Source organism: Macrotis lagotis, chromosome 3 (assembly GCF_037893015.1).
Source record: "Macrotis lagotis isolate mMagLag1 chromosome 3, bilby.v1.9.chrom.fasta, whole genome shotgun sequence".
Classification (NCBI taxonomy): domain Eukaryota; kingdom Metazoa; phylum Chordata; class Mammalia; order Peramelemorphia; family Peramelidae; genus Macrotis; species Macrotis lagotis.
The window spans coordinates 174,342,354-174,359,898 of NC_133660.1; the positions used below are offsets into that span (position 1 = coordinate 174,342,354).

Consider the following 17,545-nt stretch of genomic DNA (forward strand, 5'->3'; position numbering starts at 1 on the left):
TACCTGTATTATCTCTTTTAATTCTTATAACAACCCTATGGAGTGGGTGCTATTATTATCCTAATTATACAGATGGTGAAATTGAAACTGAGAGTTAAGTGATTTGCCTAAGATTATATAGTAGTGTCTGAGGTGGGATTTGAACTTTCAACTTTCTGTAAGTCCATTGCCCTGTTCATGATGCCACATAGCTGCCTAATGTAATAGTTGCTTACTAGGTACAAGTTGATGATAATAACTTACAGTAAGGCTGTTGGAGACTTAGCTGTCAGGGATTCAATGTGGCAGAAAGACTCTGATTTGAATCCTGATTTTGTCACTTAGTACCTGTATGACCTTGGTCAAATAAATTAATCTCACTGGGTTGACCTTTATGGATGCAAAGGATTGATTCCAGCACTAATGCATTTGACATTGAACTGATGATCATGGCCTCTGAGATTTGGAAAGGATGGAGTCCAGCAAGGGATCTTGGTCAGCAATGCCTGAAAGGAATCATCCTCACTCTTAACATGTTTGAAAAGTAATTAGTTAACTGCCTCTCCTTGAAGATTTACAATGACTTCCAACTTTAGGACAAACTGTCATACTTTTGGAGTTTTTTTTCTTTATGTCAAACTTAAATATGCCCCTTGGCAACTTCCAACCAATGTTCCTGGTTCTTTGGGAGATGCTCTCTTGGGTATTAGATGAATATTTCTTCAGAAATAGAACAGACCCTGAAATGGTCCTCATTCCCCCTTTTCAAACAAACCTTATATTGTGTTTTAACCAGCATTAAAATAACCATTTGAATGCAAGGGTTCTGCCTAAGTTTAGTTTAAAGTGAAGGGTTCCTACCTATCACTGTGGAAAAGTTTGAGAACCACAGTAAGGATTTGCTATTAAAAGGGGATATTTTCTAGTTTGATTAAATGGCTTTGCTTGCTGCAAGAGATGTTATTTGCTTAAATCAGGAAGGAAGAATGTTTTAAATCTGTGGTTTATTTTGTATCTGTTCAGATTTAAAATAAGAAATATAAATAAAATGCATGAAACTATAAAAACAGGCAGTGTAATCTTTAGAAATGGTTTACAAAAAAATCATTAAGAAAAAATTCTCAGGGGTGGCTAGGTGGTGCAGTGGATAGAGTACCGGCCTTGGAGTCAGGAGTACCTGGGTTCAAATCAGACCTCAGACACTTAATAATTACCTAGCTGTGTGGCCTTGGGCAAGTCACTTAACCCTATTGCCTTGAAAAATCTAAAAAAAAAAATTCTCAGTTCTGAAGTTTGAGCTGCTTATTGTTATTATTTCCCTTTTAGAATTTTGCTTTAAGCATGGTTCCAATTACTGAGAAGTCTCAGTTTCTTCATCTCTAAAATGGGTATAAAATGATATACAGACTTCCATAAATCAGCACATCACAAGCAATGAACAAATGTTTGTTGAATTAAATTAATTAAATTGCAAATTGCCATATAAATGAAGTAATAATATTGTAAAGTAACAACAAAAAATAATTTTTTTAAATACAGAAAAAATCATTAAAGCAGGTTAAAATTGGCACTTAACTGAATACAGATTGCTGATTAAGCAAAATAAATAATAAACATATTGAACCAACATGGTCTTGTTTGTAAATCTGGTAAACCACCTGTATCTTTAAGCAATCAATTTAAAGACCATTTTGGTTTGAAGGTATTTGTCTTCAAATTATTCAGTGACATCAGTCTATGTTTTGAACCAACATCCTGCTCAATTATAGTCTTTAAAAAATGCTTGAAAGCCATCATGGACTTTCATGAATAGTATTATTGGCTGGAATGCAGGAGATGTTAGTTAAAAGAATGGTCTGCATCTTCTGAGTGCTCTGAGGTTAAGAATGGTTTACATGACTTGGAATCTTCCAGCTGGTCCTTTCTTAACTGGAGAGCCAAGTGTGATCAATGGAGTAACACAGAACTTGGGGAAGATCATAGGTTATTGGGTGTTTTTGGAAGACTTAGTGAAAAAAAATTACTCTGCCACTTAACAGATAAGGAGATTAAACTCAAATATTTAAATCCTACAAATTACTTTTTTTTCTTTTAATAGGATGAAAACTTGTTAATTAAAAAATGGGCAACTTAGATGGGACATTGATAGCCTCTTGATACTAAAGGAACAAGAGGGAGACTTGAATGCTTTGGGCAGGTTTTTCTTTGGAAGATTTATGGGTAAATATGAACTATTTAATAAGATGAGAAGGAATAGAGGGATGTGATCTGCCCTAGATGGGGATGGGGAGGAAGAATACCCATTTCAGTGAGATCAAAGAGTGTTAAATTAATGGAGAGGAAGTCCCCTATAAATATCTGGAAGTATAAACATTATATATAATCAATAAATATGTGGATCAAACTGAATTTGCCAGCTTTCTATGTTGTTGGGATAGCATTTGAATGTTGCTATATATAGTTTTGAATTATATTTCTTTGAGAACTTCAAAGAACATTTTATGTTTTTTCTTTTTTTAATATTCATCTTCATAGTCTCTTTGCAGTTGGTAATAATGTATTTCCTTATGTAATTTCCCTCCCATGAACTTTGTTGAGGAAGTAAATTGTATTTTGTATTCTCCCTTTACACACACACACACACACACACACACACACACACACACACACACACACACACACACACACACACACACACACAAACACACACACACACACACATACACAGAACCTACACTATCTTTTAGAGATGCTGAGCCTGAAGGACTGTGCTTATAGGAAATGGAAGCTCTGAATTCCCCAGGATATTAATATTTTTATTCCAGCCACCCAGTGGGTAGTTTGCAGAACAAAGGAATATATATACAGTGTCCCAGAAGTCTTAGTTCAATTTAAAGCTTAAAATTTTTTTAGCTTTTATTGTTTAAAAACTGTACTAAGATTTCTAGAATATTCTATTCTTATAGAGACTAGGTCTGCTACTGTCAGGACATCCCTGGCTTGTTTTAGTTTTAAAATATTGGTTGAAAAATGAGGGTGGAGGAAATTATGTGGCTAAATATAACATCTTCTGTGTATAGATGGGAAAATTAGGAGATATTTATGGAATGTTGTGGTTGACCTGGGACTGGAATTTTGATTTGACATCCAAGTCAGGTTTTTCTGTAAGATTTTACAGCTAATATGTGTTCAGGTCCTGCAGCTAAGAGACTCCTTTTCTCCTAGCATTAATATTTGTTATTGGAGAAGAGTGAAAGGAAAGGATAGCAATTTGACCTTTTTTTTTTAAAACAGCTTCTCATTTGCCTTGTGGATAATTCATTTCATTAAACATATTGACTACCACATGCAAGTTACTTATGTTTGGCTCTGGGATACAACACCAATGGGGGAAAAAAAAGGGAAACAGTTTCCTTTTTTAGGATGCCTATATTTTGTTGGAGTAATATGCCGTTATGTATAATAAATAGTCATTTCCCATTGGAGAAGGTGCTGACACCTTGGAGGAATCAATAAACCACTTAGCATTTTTTGAGTATTTTTAGTGAGTTTGGTATTCTAAACACTGGGGATATAACAAGCAAACAAAAATAACAAATCATTCCTCACTCCCCCATAAGGACTTTACATTCTTAATGGAGGACATCCATGTGTATATACATACAGAGACAGATACATCCTCAATAGAGACAAAATAGATGGACTATATTTCTTGCCTTCTCAATGGGTATAGGAGGGGTGGAGGGAGGGACAGAATTTGAATGAATTTAAAATGAAAATTAAAAATAAAAAACATAAATAAAGTACATACCAGGTAACTAGGTAACATTTGAACTGCATCTTGTAAAAAAAAAAAACTAAAGATGTGAAAAGGTGAATGTGAGTGGAAAGAACATTCCAGGCATAAGGGACAGTGAATGTCAAGGGATAGGAGATGTTTTGGGCTGAATTCAGGAATAAGGAAGTCAGTATGATTGGACTATAGAGTTCACAGAGAGGAGTCTTGTGCAAAAAAAGAAAGAAAATGTAGTGAGGGGTCAGGGTGGTAAGATATTTTAATGCCAAAGAACTTTATATTTGATACTAGAGGTAATAGGGAGCTGTTGGAATATATTGAGTGGGAGGGAAACCACTTTGGGGATGTCTACTGGGATGTTATTTCAGCATTCCAACTATAGTTATAGTGATAATTCCTCTTTTAGCGGAGAGATGGGAATGTCCATGATATATGTTGTGGAGATGGATTTGGTAGAGGGTTGACTATGTAGGATGATTGAGAGTGAGAAATTAAAAATGACACCAAGATTACTGATACTTCAAACTAAATGCTTCAAACTCAGCATATCCAATGCACTTTGTGATATAGGACTGGTTAGGTAGGTCCCTGTGGAGTCATTTGCATAGAGATGAGAATTGAATCCACAGGAACTGATAACATCATCAAATGAGAGAGAATATATAGGAAGAAAAGAGAAAGCAAACAATAGAGATTTGGGATAAATCCAGTTAGTAAGTGTGATGAGGATAAAAATCCAGCAAAGGAATTGAAGGAACCTCAGACAACTAGGAGGAGAATTAGGAGAGAGCAATGGCACAAACACTTAAAAACTGCCCTGAAGAATGTGCTCAACAATGTCAAAGGCTACAGAGAACTCCAGAAGAATGTTGTTAACTTTCAAGAGAGCAGTTTCATTTGAATGTTGAGCTCAAAAACTGGGCTGCAGAAGAGACTGAGAATAAAGTGAGACACTGAGTGATGGCTGTTTGAGGTTTGAGAGTTGTGAGATGATAACCAGGAATAGTTCGAATGAGAATTTTTTAAAGGATGGAAGAAATATTGTTGGCAAAAGGGAAAAGACTGTTTTATAGGGTTGAGACCAAAGATTGTAGAGAACTGGAGATTATAGTGGGGGGGAAGAAATAAATACTTATTTAGCATCCACTCAAGCACTTTATAAATATATGATTTAAAGCATCCCTTTGAGGTTGATGCCATAATTATCTCCATTTTACAATTGAAGAAACAGGTTAAGTGACTTGCCCAAGGTCACACAGCTAGTAATTGTCTGAGGTTGAATTTGAACTCAGGTCTTTCTAACTCCAGGCCCAGCACTCTATCCATTGTGTGACCAAACTGATATGGACTATCTGCTAGAGAAGACAAGAGGAGTTGTACTTTGTAAGAAGGGTTTCTTCAGAGAATGGAGTCAACAAGATAGTAGGAGAATGGAGTTGAGAAGGGGAAATGGTTTCAATCTTTTTGGTGAAGTATGAGGCAAAATACTCAACTGTAGGTTGTGGAAAGGAGGTGTATGGTAGGCTTCAGGAGAGAAGTTTGGTGCTTCTGTGGTGAGTCAGAGAGGAATAGAATAATTGTATTGCTCTGAGATACCAGTTGAACTTAGACATTTTTTTCAGGAGCCCAGGTAGCATAGTTTCATGATTTTCTCCAGCTCCATTTAGCAACAGTAGGAGAAAAAGATGTAGATGGTGAGAATAATCCAGGATCTGACAAGGGATAAGAGTTGAAAGGACAAGGAAGCAAGGGATTCACAAGTTAGAGGATAGTGTAGAGACAAATGGTTTACTAAGGGACCAATATTTGAAAGTGAGGATGTGTAGCCAGAGCATCAATGATACTTTCCTGAAAAGTATGAAGAGGTATTGGGATTAGAGGTGAGAGTGTGAATGAAAAATGTTTTAGGAGCAGCATGTTATAGGGAGAAATAGGTTGCTATAATATTTTAATGAAATAAAGGAATTTCAGGGTTCCGGAAAATGGAATTGTAAGTTATAGGTGATGGCTATGACCATTCTTGTGTATTGCTTGCATGTGAATTGGATATAGAGTTTGATTTTTGTTTTGTTACTGGTCTCCAAAGAAGCACTATGTTATATAGTCTTTGATGGAATGTCAACATGTCAGTCACTGTACTCTCAAGTCAATGCAGTAGTTGGGTTGAGTTGTAGATTAGTAAAGGGTTAATGTCCCTCTTGGGATAAGGAAGCAAAGTCTCCAAAACCTAGAGAGCATCCAGGAGGAAAATGTGGTCAACAGTGTCAAAGGGGAGACTTCAAGACGATGATTGAGGAAAGACTTTATTAAATTTGGCAATTAAGAAGAGATCAATAGTAACTTTGAAGAGGGGCTGATGAATGATGAAGTCAGAAGCCAAGTTGCAGAGAATGTAGAAGAGCCAGAGAACAGTTAAGATTTCAAATATCTAGGTCAATTGCCAAGTTTTGTCATTTCTACATCCTCATCTTTTGCATCTGTTCTTTTGTACCAAATTATATAGTCACTACATCAGTTCAAACCTTATGACTGGGGCAGCTAGGTGGCACAGTGGATAGAGGACCGGCCCTGGAGTCTGGAGTACCTGGGCTCAAATCTGGTCTCAGACACTTAATAATTACCTAGCTGTGTGGCCTTGGGCAAGCCACTTAACTCCAGTTGCCTGGCAAAAACCTAAAAAAAAACACCTTATGACCTCTCACCTGCACTTTTAAAGTATCCTTCTCATTGGTCTCCTTGACTCATTTTCCTCTTTTCAACTCATCCTCTTCAAAACTGTCAAAGCAGTTTTTCCTTTCCACCCAATCAAGCTGCTAATGCTTTCCTCCAGAAATTACCATGTGTCTTCTCTGTACATTCTTATACGTACATTTTCCCTATAGGATTTAAGGTCTCTGGTCTCAGAAATGATTTTCCTTTCACTGCTGTATCCTCCTGATCTGGAATAGTGTCTGCTTTGTTGATTGTTTAATTGAAAAGGGGTCATAAGGGTAAGGTATAGAGCTGAAGGAATTTTATAATCCATCTAGTTTCAATCCCCTCATTATACAGAAAAGGAAACAGATCCAGAAAAGTCAAGTGAATTCTCCAAGTCAACATGGAATTTGAATACATGCCCTTTCTCTGTGAAATGCTGTGAGATCCAAGATTTATAATTTATAAACTAATCTGTTTTATAAAATATGTTGATGACTGTTGTGTAATTTTATGCTTTATCTTGTGCTTTTAAAAAAAACTTATTTTGAGAAAGGATCCATAGCTTTCCCCATATGACCAAAGAATTTCATGACACAAAAAGGTAAGGACTCTTGGTTTAGATAGGAAATGGTGTGGTTCCAGTTGTCTTAAATGCATCATATTGCCAGTCAGTTATTACTAGAAGGGACTGGGGAAGCAGATTAGTAACTGTGGTTCCACAAACGGACTGGCTGGGGAGGGAACTACTTTGCTTCACTTTTAAGTCCTTGCTGACAAATATCAACCCTTAGGCTGTTTGTTAGTCATCTTGTATTTAAGAATGAGGCTTTGGATACTCCCTTCTGCAGATAAAGGAACTAAAGTAATTAGGTGATTGACTCCCAATGTTGAGGCATCATCGACACTGTCTGAAGCTGGAAGCTCTAACCTCATGTGTCACCTCTGGCAACTGACTTTTCTTTTGTATTTAGCTTTGCTCAAGGAAGCTTGGGAAATAGAAAGGGAGAAAATCTCAGGGAAATAGTCTCTTAAATTTTTTTTTGTATTTGGGAAGTGACTATTAGTGGAATCTTATAAGTGAATCATGCTGAACTGTACTTTGTTGAACAGGATGAGTAATAGCTTCTTTTTTGTGAAGGGTAGTTTAATAGATTTAGAGTTGGAAGGGACCTGAGGCAATCTAATTCAATGACATATTACAGGACAGGTGAGGAAACTGAGGTCCTTGGAAGCTAAGTGACTTGAAGCTAGGTGTTGAAGGAAAACCTGAGTTCAAATACTTATTTTTTTAGTTTTTTTTTTTTTTTGCCAGGCAAATGGGGTTAAGTGGCTTGCCCAAGGCCACACAGCTAGGTAATTATTAAGTGAGACCCGATTTGAACTCGAGTACTCCTGACTCCAGGGCTGGTGCTTTTTCCACTGCCCCACCTAGCCGCCCCTTCAAATACTCTTTCAGATTCTTACTGGCTGTGTGATCCTGCTCGAGTCACTTAATGTCTGCCTAACTTGATTTGGACCCTGATTGACTCAGAATGTACATAATGAATGTAAATATGGATCGGTTCTCTTCTGAGCTGAAACCCTGAGGATTTGTTTTGGACTAGATTCTTTTTGCCCCATTTCTTTCTTAATTAGCCTAGATCTCTGAATGGATGTTGCCTCAGTCACAATGAGGAACTGGGAAAGATCTCACCTAAAAAGGCCAAGACTTCCTACTGCATCCAAGGTCATCTACAGTTGCCCTAATCTATATCTGACCACTGGACCCAGATGGCTATGAAGGAGGAAGTGAAGCTCCCACTCACCCACTCACTTGCATGTTTTGGCATCACATCCTTAATATGGTCTTATTTGAAAAGGAAGGACCAACCTGAGGTACCTACCTGTTCTCTGAATCTGAAAGGTTTGAATTATCTGATTATTTGCAGTACATTTTTGTATTAGTTATTGTTGGACCTGTCCCCCCCCCCAAATGTATTCTATTTGCTTTCTTTCTAAAGGCAGCTTCTCTGATACCTTTTGTCCCTGTGCCCCTTGTGAAGCAAGTCTTAACCACCAAGTGCTCCCCTAGGTGATTCATGCTCAGTTCTTCCTAACACTCCTCCCTCCCCCCAATAATATTTCTAGACACTTCAATCAGGTACTGGCTTGAACTTTGGATATTCTTAGCTCTTATTAGTTAGCTAACTAATCATAGGTATTTCTTCAATTTTATTGTATTCTGTAGTTACATTTTCTCAGTGGTGCCAGTTGAAATTTCTGTCCTTTAAAGAAAAAAAAACCAAGTACTGGTTGTTCATAGGTTCCACTTCTGGTTTAATCAAGGTTTTATAGTACTCAGGTGGCTGATTGCTAGTTCTTTGACATCCTCAGGTTAAGTGGTTCTGCACAAATAACTTCAACTGGGGAATGTGGCCTCATACAGGGGACCAAGGGCAAAATTTCTAGCGCTAATGAAAAAGGATGCTTGGTTAACTTTGCTTTTACAACTTAAACAAATGAACACAAAATCTACCATTACAGAGTCATTAAATTTTTACATTTGACTTGCCTGTCCCACAGGCTCATGAATCTCAGATTATGAAGCAATTTGTTATTACTGCTGTGCTTTTACTGCCACAAGAAAGGACCAGTGCAATCACAAGTGAACAAAATTTGGATTTTCCCCAGTAAATCTACAATCTTGTATTAATAAGAAATGAATAATAACATTTCTTTTCTAATCAGAGGAGAGAGAAGGGACTTTTTGAAAACTGTAACTTTTAGTTCAGTGTATGCTGAAAACTATATAGCTATTCTGTCATTAGACTTCAATATCAACAGGGTGCAGCTTGAACTCTCCTCTCTTCTCCTTTATGCCTGTCAAGAAAACTTGATTTTTTAATAGACCTGGCTTCAACTGCCAGCTGCCACCAGCCATGAGACATTAAATAGAATATACCAAAGTTAATTTCACTGTTCAACTGAGCAGCCAAGAAGTGGTGATGAATTTAGTCATCTTTTCTGTTTATTGTTAGATGTCCTTATCCGGGATCCTATTATATCCAATTCAGCATTTGATAAATAGGGTGATTAAGACGAATTCCTAGAGTTGCTAATGGTTCTATTGAGGGAGCAAATGAGAAAGATTTTATGTTAATGTGGAAAATTTCAAATTGCTAATAACTTAGAAATCTTTTACAAAGGCCAATATTGGAGTTATGACTGCTTATGGTGCCTTTGTGATTGGGAAGGATTTATGGACAGTTATAAGGAATAATTTATAAATTACCTTGAAGCATATTTTAAGCATAAATTGCTATGTATATGTCAAATAGCCTGTGTAGAGAAGACCACATTGTTTTGGATGGAAGTACTGGAGGTATTTTGTGACTTCCAAAAGAAAAATAGGTAAGAATAGGAGAATTGTAAATTGAAAGATTACATAGAGTTATAGGGGCCATCACTCCAATCCCCCCCTAAACTGCCTTTCCATCATTTACTGAGAAACTGAGTGAGGTTGTGATCTCTTATCTATGATTTCATAGCTAATGAATCACGATTTGAATTCTGAGCTTCCTGACTTTTTGATTCTATTTTACCTTTCTTACCAGATTAAAAAAAATAATCATCTTTTGTAATTCTTATGAAATGTCCCTAAAAATTGGGGGGGGGGGCAGTTAGGTGTTGCAGTGGATAGAGCATTGGCCCTGGAGTTAGGAACTGTGTTTAAATCTGACCTCAGACACTTAATAATTACCTAGCTGTGTGACCTTGAGCTAGTCACTTAACCCCATCGCCTTTCAAAAAGACCCCCCAAATATGAGTTTAGACCTGTTGGACCTGATCCCAGAGTTTGTCCTAATCAGGAACAAATCTTATCAGAGTTTTTGCCTTCAGAAAGAGTTAAACAGAATTAAGTAAGAAAGCACATTATTGATATTTCTCTAAATTGAGAATTACACAGTGTCAGAGTCTAGCTAGAAAGCCAGACCCCCACCTCAGTGGAGGCCTACACTGGGCTTTAAATAGCTTTGATTATCAGAAGGCAGGATGTGAAACATTGCCTCCAGTTTGTCTAATGAAAGAAGGTTATTGGGGGGGGGGGGGGTTAGGTGGCATAGTGGATAAAGCACCGGAAAAAAAAAGAAGGGTATGGCTCCCACTACCCAGGATGGGACAGGGTTCCCCTGTGGGGTGGAAACTCAGGATGGGGAGACAAACAGTCAAACATTAGATATTCCAGTAAAACGGAATTCCTTATCAGCTGTCCTAAGGACCTTCAAAGAAATGGAGAAAGTTGTGAGGGTTCTTGATGGGATTAATAAGGAAAGCCTTTGCTCTGTTTACAATTAAGGGAGTTTTCTTTAAGCATTATTTTTAGTTGATCTGATTAAAGGTGACTGCTCCCAACTCTGCTCTTAAAGACTTAGAAAAATAATTTATGTATATGTAGGAATGTGTATATATATATATATATATATATATATATATATATATATATATATGTTAAAAGGGCAAGATTCACTATTTATATTATCAACTCCCCTCCCAAGTTAACTTTCTTGCATAAAGTATCCAATAAACATTTGTTTTAATGACTGAGCAATATACAACTTAAATGGCATGGGTGTCTCAGAGTTATGGCTCTATCAATACAGTTATTCTTATTTTGTAGATAGCAAAAAAGGTGAAGGAAAGGGCTCCCTTTTATAACCCTGAAAAAGTCACCCAACCCCTCTCAGGACCCTGGATACTTATATAAGTTCTTATATAAGTAGAAGGAATCCTATGCCATTGAACTCAGGTACCTATTCTCTTTTGGGAAGTCATTTTCATACCCGGTACACAAACTGGTGTTCTCTGACTCTAAATCTAACTGAAACAGCAGATCTTAATCTAATTTGGGTAATTGCATTTTATCTTTTTTTTTTTTTGGTACATTTGGTTGGATAAAGTATTTCAATGAAAAATTGTTTGGTATTTTCAGTAGATGCTGCATCTTACCCTGGGGCAGAGGTTGAGAGAGGAATTTGAGTTTAAGGAATAAGAGATATGATTCCTATATGTAGTTTGTCCATGATAAATACTTCATATTAGCTTGGTTATACAGGAAGAAAACTGCATGAAAATTATTTATTCCAGTACCGGGGTATCCCTGTTAAATTAAATAAGGAAAAACATCCCTCTTGCTAAAATCTTCTTTACTATCCAAAGCCTGCATTTTATTGCAAAATAAAATTCTATGTCAAGCTTTTCTCTATTCTGATTTAATATCTTTCTGTTGGCTTCCATAGTGTATTTTCCGGTAAATAGCTCTGAAAAAAACTAGTGAAGGAAGGGACAGATGGAAAACTACCAGGATAGTTTATAATACAAAGCATTAATAGCAAGATAAGTGATAAAATGTAAACATTTTCTCTTTGCCTCATGATACTTTTTTCCAAAGAAGCCAAAAATACATATATTGACATTTGTAGTTACCATGATTCACTTTCGATTGAATTTTTAAAAAAAGACAAATTTGTGGTCACTTTGTTCTTTATATCAGTGACTGAGACCCAAGGCTTGGGCTTAGAATAGCATATGATTTCCTGTTGGGGATATGATGGAACTATCTGTTTTTGGAACTTGAAGTTGTTGAGAGTGTATATAGTGTATCAGAAGCAGCTAATTTGGTTCTTCTAGAACTACTTAGGGAGCAAACTCCATTAAGCTTATATATGCACAGTCTGAGCAATCAGTTTCAGGGATAATACACTAATAATAATAATCGTTCCTTGGGGAAAAAAACTCATAATCCCAGCTTCAGGGCACAGGGTAAGACCTGGCTTCAAAAGTGGGCAAAATGGTAGCTGCTATTTTTAGTTCTCTTTTTATGTGATTTTTCTGCAGTTTGCTCATTGCTACTCCTGGATGGTTTTTACCTATTTTAATTAATGTTCTCTTGTTGTGCTTGGGCCCTGAGGCTGCCTTGGTGAAAGGTGTAATTTCAGAAACCCAATAAATAAAATAGCTCTGGTGTGGGAAAACCCCATTAATCACATTTATAGTTACAAAATATTCAGGTACATCCATGTAAAACATTCCTGGGCAGTGAATTATACAGAAAACATTTTGAATCCTTGCTTTTTAGTAGTTCAACTGGCTCTTGTCACACAAGGACTAGTACTGTAATGCATCCACAAAATGTTTCTTTTGGCAGAAAAATGTTTTCTGTTTAGTATAAATTATGTGGAGGAGTCAAGAAGGAGAATGTGTGTGTGTGTGTGTGTGTGTGTGTGTGTATTTGTATACACACATATATCTATATTTATAGATATATGTATATGTGTATGTGTGTATATCTGTCCAGTCTTTTTTTTTTTTTCAGTGTTGCCTGACTCTTTGTGAACCTATTTGGGCAAAGATACTGGAATAGTTTGCTTTTTCCTTTTTCAGCTCATTGTACAGATTAGGAAACTGAAGGAAAGGGAGTTAAGTGACTTGCCCAGGGTCACACAGCAAATAAATGTCTAATGCCTGAGTCTGACTAGCCTAATATCCACTGATTCACTGAACTGCTTATGTATGTATGTGCATATACATACATTTTCTCTCTCTTCTCTCTCTCTCTCTCTCTCTCTCTCTCTCTCTCTCTCACACACACACACACACACACACACACAAATGGATATTATTTAATTGTAATAGGGTAAGAAAGAGAGCTTGACCTAGATACTAGGAAGACTTGGGTTCAAGTCCTAGCTCTAGGCAACTTTAAGGCTTTCTGTAGTTCAAAGGATGCTTTGGTGGCAGGAATTTGTTCACCCAGAAATTCTCAATTGCATTGAAATCACAGATCTGATTACTTTCTATCCTCATTTCTACATCTGAATCTATCCTTAGCTTTCCAATAGGAGGTAAGTTCTTGAAAGGCAGTGATTCTTTCCATCTTTGTCTTTGTATCTTCAGTGCCTAGTATAGATAGCTTCAATAAATACTGTTTGAATTGAAGGAAATGGTTTTTGCAGAATAAAGTTGTTAACATTTCTGCTAATTTGTGAATTAAATTATTTGGAGGATAAACTTAAATCCACCTGTTTCTTGACTCCCCTGTTACAATCTTAGTTTTCTGTGTGCTATATTAAAAAAATTGATTATTTTTAACTGTTTATTTAGTTGAATTGTTTGGAGCCTGGAATTCTACATTTCTTGAGATAGCTTAAGTCAGAATATGGCCTAGTGCACTTGCCATTATAATTTTAAATTCTGAAAGAAGATCCTCTGTGAAGAAAGAAGAGATAAAAATTTTGATTACAATATAAAATGAATTAAGTCAGTGAAGTGGAAAGATGTAGGCAATTTCAGATGATCAGCCTGGCAAATGCATGCTTTGTTTTCCTTTTAATTGGAAATCAGGGAGGATACCTCTAAAAAAAAAAAATAGAAAACAGAGACTTTTTTGGGGGGGGATCCTTTTATAATTCTTTTTTTAAAAAACAATAAAATGTTTCCCTATTTCCATAAACTTATTCTGATCATTAATTCAATTACTGATCATTTGCTAATTTCATTCTTGAATATAGTTTTTTCATCTGTAAGAAAGTCGGTAAGTAAATCAAGATAGTTTTAGAATTTCCCCTCTCAGGAGCATGCATATTCTGCCAAAGTATTTTTTCTTTGCCATAACTTTTCATTCATTTAGTCACTAAGCATTTCTTGAGTGTTTTTGGTGATAGGGATGCAGTAGAGATTTGAAGTCTAAGGGCTTGGGTTTGAAACCTGTCTCTGCCTTTTTTGTTGTTTGACTTTGGACAAGTCATTTAGCATCATAACTTTAAGGTTCACGTGTGATCTAAGAGGTCACCTAGTTTATCCCTTTCATTTTATGGATGAAGAATCTGAAAAGTTAAGGGAATTTTGTCCTAGGTCAAACAGCTAGTAATTATCCAAGATGGGATTAGAACTCAGGTCTTCCTAATTCTGTTCTAGTACATAACCTCAAAGGTAGCCTCACTGTTTTTCTGTAAAATGAGATGACCTCTAAGGCCTTTTCCAGCTCTAAATCTGTCAACCCATAGATTCCCCATCTGTGTAATTTTTCTAATAGTGCCTTGTGCTGAATAATAGTTGTACAAAATGGCAAAGGAGACTTTGAAGGCTTGGTAAGAGCCTTAGAAGAGATGTAAACGTAATTGGTTGCCATTTACTGAAAGGAAAAAGTAGCATGCTAAGTGATGTTTACACCTAAATTGTGCTGGGGCCTTTAAGATGGAAACTGCTGACAATAAAAATAGGCCTGGTGGCCCTTCAAGGTTCACCTCTGGGACTGGGGAGGAGAGAACATGAATCTTGGCAGCCATAGCAACATGAAATGATTTACTTGGATAATTGCTCACTCTTCTTTGCTCAGTTTAAAATGCCAATAAAAAGGGGGGAGGGGAGTGGAGGAGACTGTAGTAAAGACATATGTATTCTCTGTTTTCAAGAACTTTACATATAACAGAAAAGTATATGTGGTAATTGCTTACTATGATTTGAGATAATTGAGGAAAATACACTGTGAAATGGTGAAAAGTTTGTATTTTATAAGACTTTTAAAACGAAACTCTGATTTTCTAAGTCCATATAGGGTGTTGCAAAAAGTCTTTATACAGTTTCTAGCTTTAATAGCTTAAAACTTCTTAAAGGGGTTTGGAGATACCTTGAATAAAACTCAGAAATTAACACAGTTTTACTAACAATGGGCTTTTCGTAGCTATTTTAAAAAATAGAAGCAAAAGGCCTGACATTGAACAACTTGTTTCTGCTATTATACTGGGCTTTTTTTCATATGTACAGTAAAAAGAAATGTAACCTTAACAAAAAATATCATTAATCTTAAAGTTGGGAAAGTAGAAAGTCGTTATAATATCTACAGTTATCCAAAAAACTTTTCATTGAAATATTAGATTATATTTATAGAGAGAATTTAGAATTACAACTCATAGAACTCAAGGAGGATTAGTGCCATTTTCCAATTAAGGACACTGTGCTTCAGAAAGTCTCTCTATATATTCCTTTTCCTCTCCCATCCTTTATGTGTTGAGTGACAGGACTTGAACCCAGGATTTTTAATTTGAAATTTCATGATAGAAATGAGGGGTTTTTTTTTTGTTTTTTCATAGTAAACAACCTGGAAATTTACAGAGGGAACATGGAGCCTTCCTCCCTTAGCCTGGATTCAGTGTTAGATTTCAGTTCTTCCAGTCTATAAGAAAAATTCAAAAAAGTAGTTATTCTCCTTGTTCACCATTTACAAGTGTGCTCCTACAACTTCAAGTTCAATTTCCTTATTCACAACTTCAGGAATGTAAGTATTTACAAATAAGGAAACTGAATAACCTCCAAAGTCAGGACTTGAACCTACATCTTTAACTATGAGCTGCTCTGGTGCTCCTTCTACTCTATGCTTCGCTTTGAACAGTAGGAGTGTCTGCCTGCCTTTCTTGGCCCTTTCTTCTCTGTTCTTTCATCAAAGCAGGGGGCAAGGTGTGTGTGTGTGTGTGTGTGTGTGTGTGTGTGTGTGTGTGTGTGTGTGTGTGTGTGTACCACACAAGCAAAATTTTAGTGTACCATATTTAGTGTACCACATAAAATAAGAAATAAAAAAACCTCTTTTTTTTTTTTTTCAAAAAATGTATACTAATTCTGGTTTCTAAGCCTTATGGTAGAATGGAAATCTGTCTGGACCTGACATCAGAAGGTAAAGGACCTAGTATAGGTTGTACCCCTTGACAGCTAGAGAAGACCCTTCTCATGGAACCTTTGCTTGCTCTTGTTCTTCTTATAATGGAAAGAGCTCTTGACTGGGTGTTCTAGTCCTAAGGTCCAAGTCCTACCTTGGACACTAAATTGAGAAAATGTGGGCAAGTTGCTTTTTAGCTGTTTTCCTGTTTGTAAATAGGAGATGATAATGCTTGCACTAATAAGCATGAATTGTCATTATGGCCTTTTATAAAAAAGTCAAACCTTTGGGGGAAATATATTCTTTTAGGACAGAGATGTCAGACAAGTTGATTTCTCTCCTCCCAGATTAAAATGTTAATTTGTGGTTTTTCTAAGTCAATATTCTGCTTGTTGTCATCTGTATGTATGCTTTGGGACTTAGAGGCCTTCCTCTTCGCTTTCTATTTGTGTTTGATACTACTCTTTTAAGACAGAAAGATAGACACATACTCTCTGTCTGTCTCTCTGTTTCTCTCTCTCTCTCTCTCTCTCTCTCTCTCTCCCTCCCTTGGAGTAGTAGCCTGCTCCAGTCTGCTGGTCTTGCTTCCAGTCAGCCCTCCCAGCCATCATCCTGGTAAGCAGCTACTGTGGAGAGAATGTTAGCTATTCCCTCCAACTGCCAACCAACTACCACCCATAGGACAAGAAATCCAGCCTAGTTCAAGAATGAAATTCCCTGAAAAAGAGAAAAAAAGTATATTCCAAGGGAATTATTCTACCACCGACCCTGATGGAGACATCTCAGAACCTGAACTGGAGAATATTGGGAATAACAACACTTCTGGCCCAGTGCTGACTGCCACTGTCTTGTGAAGAAACTGCCTGGCATTTGTTCCTTCAGGTGCTACAACTACAGTTACTGAACCCAGAAAAGAAATTCTTGTCACCAAAGCCTTGGGCACTGTCAAATGGTTCAACATCAGAAACTGCTAAGATTTGACTGGTGAGAATGATATTAAAGAAGAGGCATTGCCATTTGGCTTGTTGCTGCAGCCTGAGTATCATGGGACCTTTCCATCTCGTAGCTAAAATTCTCCTGTGTGCATTAGAATATGAAATCCTTGAATGTAGTAACTCTCTTCATTGTTGATTTGTAGCCCAAGTACTTACTTCAATACTTTGTAGGGAGAAAACAAGTAACAGATGCTTTTTTATTCATTTATTTATTCATTCATCATCTCAGGTAGATGAAAATTGAGACTTTTTAAAAGTCTAGAGGAGATTGTTATAGAAGGAGATTCTCCAACTTCCCTGGGAATCCATCTCAATATTTAGTAACCCATATATAACCGAGTTCAGAGATGGACAACTTGAATAATTCCTTAAGAATTCCATTAAGGGGGT

At 36.6% G+C, this 17,545-nt stretch overlaps 1 protein-coding gene across 11 annotated transcripts in view; it reads left to right on the plus strand.

Annotated features, from left to right (window-relative positions):
• The window catches only part of APBB2 (amyloid beta precursor protein binding family B member 2), a 419,679-nt gene that overhangs the window by 13,447 nt on the left and 388,687 nt on the right, over nucleotides 1-17,545 (plus strand). The window contains exon 2 of one of the 11 annotated variants that reach the window (XM_074229546.1): nucleotides 15,601-15,785. The exons of the other annotated variants lie outside the window; for them this stretch is intronic. The gene's annotated coding sequence lies outside the window, so the exon portion shown is untranslated. The remainder of the gene's footprint in view (nucleotides 1-15,600; nucleotides 15,786-17,545) is intronic. 11 annotated transcript variants of the gene reach the window in all.